Source organism: Rhineura floridana, chromosome 7, assembly GCF_030035675.1.
Source record: "Rhineura floridana isolate rRhiFlo1 chromosome 7, rRhiFlo1.hap2, whole genome shotgun sequence".
NCBI classification, from domain to species: Eukaryota; Metazoa; Chordata; class Lepidosauria; order Squamata; family Rhineuridae; genus Rhineura; species Rhineura floridana.
The window spans coordinates 115,528,575-115,539,720 of record NC_084486.1 but is presented as its reverse complement, the minus strand read 5'-3'; the positions used below and the strand labels follow the sequence as shown (position 1 = coordinate 115,539,720).

The 11,146-nt window shown below is 42.6% G+C and overlaps 1 protein-coding gene across 1 annotated transcript in view; it reads left to right on the top strand.

Moving 5' to 3' along the window:
• Window positions 1-6,060: 6,060 nt before the first annotated feature.
• The window catches only part of LOC133389392 (phospholipid scramblase 1-like), a 42,870-nt gene continuing 37,784 nt past the window's right edge, over window positions 6,061-11,146 (top strand). Inside the window, exon 1 of the mRNA XM_061636967.1 lies at window positions 6,061-6,079. The gene's annotated coding sequence lies outside the window, so the exon portion shown is untranslated. The remainder of the gene's footprint in view (window positions 6,080-11,146) is intronic.

Sequence of the window (11,146 nt, the reverse complement as noted above, 5' to 3'; positions counted from 1 at the left end):
GCTTTCTTTTTACGCAACAGATTTTTATACATCCTACGAAGAGAAATAAAGCGACTAAAGTTATCAGAGGAATCAACTTTTCTCAGGGATCTGATGGCGCTAGCCAACAACCTTTTAGGTTGCACACATTGGCCATCAAACCAACCATACTGCCTCTTGACATAGGGTTGAGAAGAGGATACCAGAGGTCTCAAGACCTCAATAAGGTCCTCATATAAAGCAAGAGGAACATCAGTACTTAAGAATTGATATCTTCAAGAGAGTAACGCTGGGAAGTAAAGAAAGGCTATCAAGCCATCTTGAAGCCTCCTATCCCAGCGTAACCTCCTGGGCCCAGTTAAAGTAAGGTTTCCCATAGGGATGCCACTGAGAATTTTCAAGGGAGTGGGGAGAGAAAAAAAGGTGCGTATGGGCATGTGGTCACTTTCAGGTCTAGAAAGAACTGTGAAGTTCACAAAGGCACCACATAATGCTGGTGAAAGGAACGTAAAATCAATGCTCCGCCCTCTAGGGCCAAGGAAAGTATATGAATCAGCACCCATATTTTTAGAAAAACCATTACAAATAAAAAAACAAAATTTGACAAGAAGGGCAAAAAGTGAACATCCTGACGATGATATTACTGAATCACAGGAGAACCTTGGGGGGCAGAAAGACAAATCCTCTGGAGATAGGCCTAGTTTCTTCCCAATGGCCAAATTATTTGCCCCCAGACGAGCATTGAAATCCCCAGTCATAAGTATATAGGGGGTCGCTCTCTAACAGAAAAATTTCACTAGGGGTCAAGTCTAAATCTGACCAGAATGCCACAGCTTTTTGCTTGTTATTTGCAGGGGGGGGCCCACAGATGTTTATAAGGTATAATTTAAAGTTTTATGGCCATACCATCTGAATGACCAAGATATTGTTAATGGTTGAGGATGAAAGCTGCGTAATAGATAAATTTAAATCAGAGGAGATCACTGTGACCAAGCCACCTAGTGGTCTGCCACCCTTAGGCAAGGGAGTTGCTGGGCAAAAAAATGACTCATAACCCGGAAGGGAAGGACCTTCATCAATTACCCAGGTTTCCTGGAGACATAATACCTGAGATTGAACACAAAAATTCCGAAATGAATCATCTGGCAACTTGTTTGCCCAACCCGCAACATTCCATGAGGTGACAACAACTGAGTGCAAGGTCATTTGCAAACCAGGACTAAGATGTCAGGGGGAGGTTTGATCTTTCGTGCCCTTCTGCCTCAAAGAAAGATCATAGGTTTCCGCAGGCTGTATGAGGAAATCATCTTCACAGGATGGCCTACTAACATTAGAAATCGGGAATGAGGAAGGGGGACTCATTGGCATCGGACAACATTTCGAAGGAGGGGCTAGTTCTGAAATATCCAACCGTCTTAAATCAGTCCAGGAAGGGTACATTGGATTATCCAAGGGCTCACCCCTAGGAGGTAGTGGGTTGCCTCGAGTTGGCTGATAGCTAGTTACGATATGGGAATCCTTAATTCCGATAATTTGGTTGAAGCGCCCCCTGTCAGGGCTTGTTCGATTTTCAACAGAACAACCAAGAACCTTCTCAGAAATTGGACCTTGTGGTAAGGCCCTCGTGTCACATGTTGAGCTGGACACCATCAACGCAGGGGAGGGTGATTCCAAAAGTGTCATTTTAGATTTTAAACAGTTGGTGAGTAATTGTAATCTGGAGACAATCTCTTGTTGAGAAAAGGGGGAGAGAGATCCAAAACTTAAGAGAAGCTCCCTATCTTCATCTATAAAAAAGGGGTTATAATCTGACAGAAGGTTATCACCATGACCATGCTGGACCTTATCAATCTCTGATGACTTAGGTGAAGTAGTTGGAACAGCTTGAGATCGTTCTAATACATTCGTTTGAGGGGTGGAAATCACAGGTTGCGTAGAAAACAAAGAGGGACTCTGGACTGCAGGGACTGGCATCGACGGTGAGGAAAACGTCTTGAGTGGCATCTTGGAGGAGGAAGGAGAAACAGCTCTCAGAGCTGCGTAAGATGAAATTAGTGGAGGTGGAACTGAGTTGTTGTAAAAATGTCTTTGCACATAAATGCCCTTGGAGGCCAATAAGAATTTGTTAGAGTGAAATATACGTACAATGTCCCGGTCTTTTAAAGTGAGTAAAAGCCTCGAACACCCATGCGTATCCGGAAGATGTTCAACGTTTCGAATATCTGATTCCTTTAACAGACGAAGGGGAACCGCCTAAGGCAAGGAGTGGATATGATGCTTCCGATGGAATAAAGAGCCTCTAAAGTAAAAACCGGAACAGATCAGAAGGATAATTTTGTTTCTACTGTATTTTAGCTTCCAAGGATGGTTTTGCTTTTGTATACTAACAATCGGAGTGGGTCCCCTAGGATGCGCCAATACTGACTGGCATAATAAAGATGGAGGCTCTTTCGGATGGATAGCAACAATAGGAGACCCCCCCAAGAGCAAATCCATTTCTTGTTGTTTCGTTTGGGGGGGAAGGTGGTCCTGTGGAAGGGAGGGTTTTCCTTGGGGACGTGTTACTTCTACTAGCGAGTCCAGAATTTTGAAAAGTTTAGAGAAATTCATCTTCTGGCACTTTGAACGTTTATAATTCTTGATGTTTTTAGGTTTCTTTCCTTTAAACACAGACTTCTGCTTGTGGGAACGTTTACGAGATCTCGCCAAGGAGGGGGGGACTTAATAAGAGTGGGGGAGGGAGAAATACGCCCTTCCTTCATTGGCACCCACAGTTCCTTAAATCCCTCCGTCAGCATAGTAAGCAGGCTATTAGCCTCTCTTATAAAAGCCTTAATACACGAGATTGCCCGCAGTGTAGATGACAGAAGAAATTCTAGCTGTCTATAGTTGCTACTAGATTCTTCGCCTCGACAACAAGGCAAGGATGGTTGAGTAGCCTCCCTTTGTGAGGCTTCAGTAAGCGGCGGCACTGTGAGTGAAGGTTCATTTGTAATTAGAATTTGAACCGAGCCACCAGAGGGCTCTCTGGGCTGAAAGAGAACTTCTCCCAATTCCTGGGCTAAAGACCCTAGGTCCTGTTGATCCAGTTCCCAGGCTAAGTTGCCTCTCAGGTCTACAGACCAGTCCAAAACCTCCTGCTCAGCCGGAAGGTAACTGTCTTCCCCAGTAGGATCATGCTTTTCTAAGTGAATTAAAGGGGATACAGCCTTTCTTTGATTCCTCCTCCCTCCATCCTTCCGATAAAAAAAGGAGGTAATTTTAGGTTGAAAAGAAGGAAGAGCGTAATTGTTTATATCTTTAGATGGAGAGAGCCCTAGCTCCTTATACTTTCTCCTCGTGAGAACCATGCTCAGCTGTTCATAGAGTTCATAAAACTTATAAACTGTTTGAAGAAAAAAAAACCACTTACGAAACACGGTCTTTTCGTTGTCTCATCTGTTGAAAAACTTTTCTCAGGGGGCTGCTGTTAAACAACCGAGGAAGCTCCCTTTCATAATAAATTTGGCGTTGTCAAGTGCAGAGAAAAGGGAGTAGACCTTCCAAGGACATCAAATACCTTTACAAACTACAACTCCAAGAGCTCCGCGAACTCCAAAAAAAAGGGAGCAGCAAAGGGCAATCTTAAACAAACTAAATAGCAGCAGGAAATTTAGAATTAGAAGCTTGAACCAGATAAATAAAAAGAAAGAGTAAAATAAAATACTAAACTCCCTGACTAAGCATCCTTTGTCAGCGCCATCTTTTCCCCCCCCAGACCAGTAGGGGAATGCACTGACCGAGATGAAATAAAAGGAAGATGGAAGCAATACACTGAAGAACTCTCTAAAAAAGATGCCAGGACAACAGATTCGTTCATGGAGGAAACGTATGATGAAGAACCAGACATTTTAGAATGTGAGGTGAAAGCTGCTGTTAAAATACTTGGAAGAAACAAATCACCAGGAACAGATGGCATACCAGTAGAGTTGCTACAAGCTACTGAGACTGAATCTGTCCAAATTTTGACAAAATTTTGTCAAGAAATATGGAAAACTAAACAATGGCTCACAGACTGGAAGCGTTCAATATATATCCCAATTCCAAAGAAAGGGGATCCCAGGGAATGCAATAATTATCAAACTATTGCCTTAATATCCCATGCAAGTAAATTAATGCTCAAGACTCTACAACAAAGGCTCTTACCATATATAGAGCGAGAAATGTCAGACGTCCAACTTGGATTTAGAAAAGGAAGAGGCACCAGAGATCATATTGCAAATATACAATGGATAATGGAATGGACCAAGGAATTTCAGAAGGAAATCACCCTGTGCTTTATAGATTACAGCAAAGCCTTTGACTGTGTAGATCATGAAAAACTATGGAATGCTTTAAAAGAAATGGGAATGCCACAGCATCTGATGGTCCTGATGTGCAACATATACTCTGGACAACAGGCTACTGTAAGGACAGAACATGGAGAAACTGATTGGTTCCCCCTCAGAAAGGGTGTGAGACAGGGGTATATTTTATCACCCTATTTATTTAATCTATATACAGAACATATCATATCGAAAGCAGGACTGGACCAAGATGAAGGAGGTGTGAAAATTGGAGGGAGAAATATCAATAATTTAAGATATGCAGACGATACCATACTACTAGCAGAAACTAGTAATGATTTGAAACAAATGCTGATGAAAGTTAAAGAGGAAAGCACAAAAGTAGGACTACAGCTGAACATCAAGAAGACTAAAATAATAACAGAAGATTTATGTAACTGTAAAGTTGACAATAAGGACATTGAACTTGTCAAGGATTATCAATACCTCGGCACAGTCATTAACCAAAATGGAGACCATAGTCAAGAAATCAGAAGAAGGCTAGGACTGGGGAGGGCAGCTATGAGAGAACTAGAAAATGTCCTCAAATGCAAAGATGTATCACTGAACACTAAAGTCAGGATCATTCAGACCATGGTATTCCCAATTTCTATGTATGGAAGTGAAAGTTGGACAGTGAAAAAAGTGAAAAAATTCAGAACTGTCAGTAGAAGCTAAAATTATGAAACTAAGGTTATTATACTTTGGACATATCGTGAGAAGACAGGATTCACTAGAAAAGACAATAATGCTGGGAAAAACAGCAGGGAGTAGAAAAAGAGGAAGGCCAAACAAGATAGATTGATTCCATAAAGGAAGCCACAGACCTGAACTTAGAAGATCTGAACAGGGTGGTTCATGCGAGATGCTCTTGGAGGTCACTGATTCATAGGGTCGCCATAAGTTGTAATAGACTTGAATCATAGAATCATAGAATAGTAGAGTTGGAAGGGGCCTATAAGGCCATCGAGTCCAACCCCCTGCTCAATGCAGGAATCCAAATCAAAGCATTGTGAAGGTACATAACAACAAAATCTAGATGTGATGATAGATTACATAACTATGGCACGTGTGATGGTTCTGTTAGGCAATTTTAGGCTTTGGACTTAATTATTTTACTTTCTGTGTGTGGGAGAGTCCCCTCTTTAGATGTTAATGTGCATTACCTGGCTTACTTTAAAAAGCTGTAAGCCAACCCTACTGCATTTCTGCTGAGTGAGGCCCTGGACTTCTGTCCCAAAGTCCTTTCCAGATAGCACCACTATCCATCACTATCTCTGTACCAGTAGGGCTGCAACTGGTGCACCAGCCTCAGCAGGTAGACAGTACCTTGTGCTAAAGATGCCACGTCACCTGAGCATCTAATGCAAGGTCCATATCCAATAGCTCCTTAAGGGAGAGTACAACCCAATCTACCTTCTCCTTGAAATATTGAACCAGCTATCAATCTGTTTGACTTTCAGAATGTTACATCTCATACAGCCCATTACAGCTTCCTGGCACCTGTTCAATGCTGCCACTGCAACACCTGGTTCTGATGTCAAGGAGAAATAGAGCTGAGGATCAGCAGGTGCTTTGTTAGCAGGTGAAAAGTTGAGGAAAAGGATGGAGAGCCTTCACTTCCTGAGATTATCCTATTGTGGAGCTGGGTTAAAGGCACAGGAGAGTTGACACAAACAGAAGTTGGCAGTATTCTATTGTTTCTAGGTCCAAGAGTTTTTTCTGGCTTCGGCAAGGTAAGCAGAATATAATTATCAGATATACTTTTTTCTTGATATGGACAAGTAATAGTGGTAAGAAAAGTGAATTTCTGCCTGTCACACAGTGGATAAGGACACATATAGTTGTGTGTATTCCAATCTCCTAGACGAGACTTCCTAGCGAGAGACTTCCAGGGCCCTCAGTGCTTACTCAGGGTTTTGTTTCCTTGGAACAGATAAGCTGGCGATCCTGTGAGGGATGACACCTGTGCGACTTTAAACTTTGATCCAACAACAATAAAAATGAGGAGAGGCAGGACAGGGAAATGGCAATTGAAGTCAGAAATACAAACAGAAAAGACAGACTTGCAACAAAATGTTGCCACGTGAAGTGCTCCCTGTTCAGGAATTCAAACACTCCATTCTATTCTCTCTCCCCCCACTCCCCCAGTCTAACAGACAGGATTCTGTGACTACAGAACATGCACGGCCTTCATGAGGCTGTTTGTCTTCTCACCCATTCCTTATATTATTCCCTCCCCTTGACATTTTGGGAATGTGGGGGCAAGCTTGTGCCCAATCACATCTCCATTAAAGTCTTTAATTTATCCAGTGATGTCTATGAGCAGCTCTCTCTTCTGTCCCTGGGGACACAAGTTACACTGAACACAGGTATAAGGTGTCTCTACAAGAGTTGATGTAAGAGAGTGTACATTGGTGTAAGAGAGTGTACATCTTGTGTAAGAGAGTGTACATTTGTACAGCTCAACTATTGTGTACACAGACTGTATATTCATTGAACATTATACATAAAAAACATTATAAACACCAATACATCAATTATACTACATGAGTGTATAAATGACAAAGGTGGATCAAAGAGTACCACCAAAAACATTGACCAATCAATCAGAACAGAAAATCAATCTCTCCTGGACACGAGAATCACCCACCCACAAAGCCTCCACTTTTCTAGAATTCAGGCTCAGCTTGTTGGCCTGCATCCAGCCCACCACTGGTCCAGGACTTGCACAGCTTCTCCTGACTCAGATGTAATGGAGAAATAGAGCTGAATATCATCAGCATACTAATGGCACTTTGTTCTAATGACCACTCCCACAGCTTCATATAGATGGTAATGCATTTCCTCTTTTTGTCAATGCATAACTGGCCACCCTACCTTTAGACTTTCCCCTCCCCTCTTCCCTTAAGACTAGAAAAAACCGCTGTGTGGAGAACCCTGCCAGAAAGCTGCAAATAACTCTTGTTTAATAAATGTTACATAACCCACAAGCTTTGCAGACCCTGAATGAATACTCAGGTTTCAACAGACAACACAGGTATTATAAAGCCACAAGAGTGGCTATATACTATAGTCAGCATTCTGCAATGTTAAATTGAAAATACCCCCCATGCCATTCTGGTGCTTCCCATAAGCTCATTTCAAAACAAAACCTTACAAAACTTATAGTCCTGAACTCAGAAACACTTGCTTAACAACCCTCTAAGTCTTCATGGTGATACACAAAACAGAGAGAATCGAGAGTTCAAAGTGTAAAAAGAGAGAGAGAAAAAAAACCAGCCCCCTTTTGGACTTTTTTTCTGTCAGAGTTCTCATAATTTGTTGAAATTCATTAAAAATAAGCCATGTTCACAGAGTACCTGTAATCCTAATACTGACCTTGCCACATACTCTGACCTTCATCTTCTGCAGTTGAAAAGTTAAAAAAATGCCTGGCTGATTTTTAATTAATTTAAGAAATTTTGCATTGAACTGAATAATGTTGGGCATGCTCAGTAAGAGCCAACTGTCAGTGTTCTAAAAACCAGACTCCCAGGCTTGCCTAATCAGGGGGCCACACCCACACCAGACCTTTATTCCATTTCAGACAGTCATGGCTTCCCTCAAAGAATCTTGGGAAGTGTAGTTTGTGAAGGGTGCTGAGAAGAGACTTTTATTCCCCTGACTGAGCTCCAGTGGCCAGAGTGGTTTAACAGTCACCTGCTCTGACTGAAGCTTTGTGAGGAGAACAGGGCATCTCTAGCAACTCTCAGCACCCTTCACTAATTACACTTCCCAGCATTCTTTGGGAGAAGCCATAACTGTGTAAAGTGAAATAAAGGCCTGGTGTGGATGTGGATGTGGCCAGGGACAGCTTTGGTTTCAATTTGGGTGGGAGGCTACATGTGCCTTCTGTAGAATAAAAAGGTGGGGGAAACACTGAAAAGCAATGATACTGTTCACAATGTTTTCCTTTCGGAAAAGAAAGGAGCTTTTCCTCTGCCCAGTGCCCACTCATCCAATCTCCTCCCTCTCCCCTCCCCTCTCCTCCCTGCCCTCCTACTCCCCTAGGTCAGTTTCACCTATCATAAGCATGATTGCGCAGGAGTAAATCTCACTGAACTCAATAAGCATGCAAATGATCAAACCTGCCCTCCTCTCCTCCTCCCTCCTGCCCCTTCCCTTCAGCCTTCTCTTCCCCTCCCCATCCCCTTCTTCCCCCTTGTCAGCTCTTCACTGAGACAGCAGTGTCGGTGGGGGTGCAGGCACGGCTGGAGATTCCTTGGTAATTGCCAGGCTGTAAGTCCTCAGCCGGCAGCTTGGCTATAAATCTGCCAGGCTAGCAAGGAGAAAGCAAGATAAGGGCAGAGGCTGTTCAAAGCTTACGTGCCAAGCCAGAAATCCAGAAGAGACGTCAGTGAAGGTCCGGGTCTAGTTTGCCGAGAGATCAGTCCAAGTCAAGGTTCAGGGGATAGGAAGACACACAGTGGTCACGCCTGACATTGTAGTCAGCAACAAGCTGAAGCCAAGGTTTGACTTTTAAGGAGCAGGTTTGTCAGCAGGTGTGAGCCATCAGCATTTTGGCCTTAAGTGGACAGGCCTGCCCCTCTTCTGCCTGACCTGTTGTCTATGTTCTGCAGGTGAGGGGGGAGTATCCTGTTCACTTTCTGCGTCTGGCTGAAGGGCTTCAGCTGTGTCTGGGGTGCTCTGCAGCTGAGGGGGAGAAGGAGCTGGGTTCTCAGGAGTTTCCTCCATTTCTCCTTCTGGGTCTGCTGCTGTTACTCCCGAGTCATCCTCGTCTGATGAGTCCTCTGACGGGGCCATGACAGGGGCTGCCATTAAAAATGGTGGCCCTGTGTCAACTTCCCCACTTGTAACACTGTGATCTACCCAAGTTCTGACATCATTACGATGCCCTTCTCCCCACCCTGCCAGTGTTGGCGTGTGCGTGTATAGATCATACAAGGATGGAATCCAAGAGTCGCATAGAACAGGAATAAGCCAGGCCAGGCAAGTTTCTTGTAAGAGTCTTTACTAGGCAAAGACATTAGACACAGTTCTCTTCACAGACAGCTTTTCCCCCACACCGAGCTTTTCCAAGCATCCCACCTTATCAGGCTTCCCAGCCAGCTGCTGACCTTGGCAAACCTGGCGCTCTGTTCTCACAGCTTAACCCTTCTGCTTCAGGTTTCACTCTCTTTGCTAAAAACCCTGTCTGTGAGTCTCACAGCATGCTTCACTGACCAACAGCCCCCACCTGAGACTCACAGATTACAAAACTTCATTGTTCATCATTACATTTCTACAATATTAACTTTTTCATTACAATACATATCAGTACATGGTTTGTTTTCTTACAGTTTCTATTTACATTTTCAGTTCAGTTCTTGTTTCTTTATTTCTTTATTCACACAGGTTTTACAGAGTCATTTTGTTCACTTTTATTTGATAATACATTTATATTTCATTCCTCAACACAAAACTTCCACATGAGATCCATTGTTTCTTTATCTATTGGTCCTTCTTTTTCCCATTCTACTGGATATTTATCTGTTTCATTATTCTGTTGTGTAACATTAAATGTGAATCTCTGAGGTGGTTGACCTTTCGTTTTTCTTTCTGACCTTCTAACATTATTTATTTCCATTTCTTCCTCACTCTCTATTTTACTTGGACCTGCACCTGTTCCTGCACTGGTACTTGGCATTTCTGTATCTTGCATTGCCATGTCTTCACTTCTCAGCCTTTTTACAGTACGTTTGCCACCGTGTATTAGATCAGTCAATGCAGTTCTTAATGGAATTTGCTGCCCAAAAGGAACATCTGCTGCTTCCTGCTTGCTTGCACTATCTAGGATAACTGTTTGACTGTCTCTCCAAGGTTTATCTATCACCTTTATGCTTCTGCTTAACACTACTTGTTGTTTCTCAGGCAACCAAATTCTATAATATGAATTCTGAAATCCCAAAATGCGTCCTGCCTGAGCTCTTGAGCCTAATTTACCATGCCTTTTCTGTTTTGCAACATGTACCCAGCATTTTGCCCCAAAACGTTCTATGTGTTTCACCCTGGGCTTTCTTCCAGTCAGTTTCTCATAGGGAGACATGCCTATTGTTCTGTGCATGAGACGATTCTGAATATAAACAGTGTACAGAATACATTCACCCCAATAAGTGTTATTCATATCTGCATCTGCTAGCATGGCTCTCATTGAATCCTGCAATGACCGGTTCCTCCTCTCTGCAGTTCCGTTGGAGGATGGGCTGAAGGGAGCAGTGAGACTTTGTATTATTCCCTTCTTTTCCAAATATGTTTTAAATGAATTACTGGTAAATTCCCCACCTTGATCTGATTTGATATTTTTGATAACAACCCCATATTGTGTCTCTGTCCTCTGTATAAATGCCTTTAATTTCTCTTCTGCTTCACTTTTCTTTTTCAATAAGAACACATGTGTAAATCTGGAGAAATCATCCACAATCACTAAATAAAACCTTGCTCCACCTTTTGAGCACTGGAAAGGTCCAGCCAAATCCACATGTATGAGCTGATAGGGTTCAGTGGTCATGCTTTCACAGCTCTTATTTACCGGAGTCACAGTCATTTTTGTTTTATAGCATACTTCACACTCATCCACATGCTCACAATGTGTTAATTCCAAATCTTGACTATGCTTTGGGGTGTTTTGTACCTTTTCGAAATGTGCGTGTGCTAATTTTCTGTGCCATTCATGTAAACAATTATCATGTTTATCTTTATTAACTCTTATCCAAGCACACGTGGGTTTATCAAGATTGCACTCAACCATAAACATTTGGTTC